We start from the raw sequence: 1,850 nt of genomic DNA, 5'->3' as shown, positions 1-1,850 counted from the left end.
TAGTTTTCCCCTAAAATAGGATCTGGGCAAAGATCTCCTAACTCACTCTGTTACCCTCCTGAGACGCCAAATCAGTTTTTGTGGGGGCTGAAAAATTGGATCGAGCTATTTGCGATCCAGACACTTTCCTTCTCTTCGCTTCGGCTTTCAAAGCCGGGGGAAATTTCCGTGCTCGAGCCTGGGGTGCGCCGGAGATCCAGCTGCCTTCGTCCCCGCTCTTTTGTTCTTCCTTTTACCTGGGTGTTGCATTTTGGTTTCCATTCTGTCTCCCTGTTGTGTCACCCTCCCATCGCCGCTGTCCCTCCCGTCCTCGTTAGCAAATAGAGCCGCCAGCTCAGAGGAGCCTTCGCCTGGTGAGAGCGCCGGCCTGGTGCCGTGCAAGCAGCGAAGAGCGTGAGGAGGAAGATGATGATGATGAAGAAGTAGGTTGAGTCGGCCCCGGCCTCAGCATAATCGTGGCGGACACTGGAGTGCCGTCAGATAGTCCAGTGCAGCCCAGCGTCGCTGGGGGCTCCGACCTTCCCCTTTTTTTCAGTTTTAGCCGGGGTTTTTGATAAAACCCACCCAACTCGCCCGGGGTGGTCGCCCCGAGCGAGGGTCTGTAGAGGGGAAGCTGTAAGAGCGGAGAGGCACCCGCCGCTGCCGTCCTCATTACCGGCCTGTGTTCACGTTAACTGGATTATCTGCGCGTGCATTGCAGTGTCAGCCTGCAGTCACGGCACGCCACCCACTTGCGCTGGCATCCCCGGGTGTCGCGCTGCTGGCAGAACGGTCTCAGCAATGAATGACACCTTGACGGAAGGAAACCGCAGAATGCAAATAGGTGCTGCAAAACGTACGGCCGGTTACATCAGGGCTGATTGGCCGCTGTGACGGCTGCTCACCTCGCACTGCATGGACAGGCTTCAGGCACAGGCACCTTCTCGGGGGGCTGGTGCCACCGTGGGGTCCGAGGCGCGACCGGCAACCCCGTGCATGTGAGTGGAGGTGGAGTGAGCACAGCTCGGCCCCGGACGAGGGTTACCCCAAAGGGACCGGACCCCAAAACCTTGCTCAGGTGTAAGAGAAGGTGTGTTTTCCAGCCCCCTTGCTCTGGGTGATGATTCCCTTATGCACGGTGTCACCTCCCACCTGGAGCAGCGCAGGAGGAGCTGGGGCTGTAGCACCTTCCTGGAGATGTTCCCCTTGCAGGGACAGCTCTTCCCCTTCAGGCTGGGGAAGGAAGGTGACTCAGAGGACTTGGGGTGTCCTAGCAGTTCAGAGCATCCTGGTGATGCCTCATATTGAGGCTGGGATCAGGATTTGGGTGTCGATCCTTCCCCTCCTGCTGATTCAAAGCAGATACAGCATCCCATAACCTTTCCCTGGCCACGGCTCAGCCGCCGGGTACCTCGGAAAATCCCCCACCTGCAGCAGCGGCGATGAGCACAGCCCAGGGCATCTCATTCCTCCCCTCCCCAAGGGTTCAGAGATGGTACCTGGAGCAGCAGCGGGAGGAGCCAAGCCGGGTCTGCAGGGGCTGATGCTGAGGTCGGGGTTTCTCTGCCGGTCCCTGCCTGGGTCCTCACATCCTGCTGCGGAGCAGACCTGCTCTGCTTCCACCTGTACGGGTCGGGCTCAGTACCCGCTCGGGTAAATCTCTCTTTGCTGAGCCCTCTTCCCAGCTTGTCTGTCTGACCGTGGGATGGGTGAGATCCTGCCCTGGGATCTAGAGGCTGAGCCAATCCTGCCTGCCGCCGGCAGCTGTGCAGTGCCCGGCTCAGAGCCTGGATGCAGACCCCTGGGGTCTCGTGGCACTCAGAGGAGGTCGCGATCTCAGGGTCTTCCCACCTCCGTGTCCCACCGCGGGC

At 59.9% G+C, this 1,850-nt stretch overlaps 1 protein-coding gene across 1 annotated transcript in view; it reads left to right on the top strand.

The window, feature by feature from the left end:
* MACF1 (microtubule-actin crosslinking factor 1) overlaps positions 1-1,850 on the top strand; it is a 112,826-nt gene that overhangs the window by 2,201 nt on the left and 108,775 nt on the right. The gene's annotated exons all lie outside the window — the stretch shown is intronic.

The sequence above is a fragment of the Pygoscelis adeliae genome, unplaced genomic scaffold (genome assembly GCF_000699105.1).
Source record: "Pygoscelis adeliae isolate BGI_AS28 unplaced genomic scaffold, ASM69910v1 Scaffold359, whole genome shotgun sequence".
Classification (NCBI taxonomy): Eukaryota; Metazoa; Chordata; class Aves; order Sphenisciformes; family Spheniscidae; genus Pygoscelis; species Pygoscelis adeliae.
This window is presented reverse-complemented; position numbering and strand designations above follow the sequence as displayed.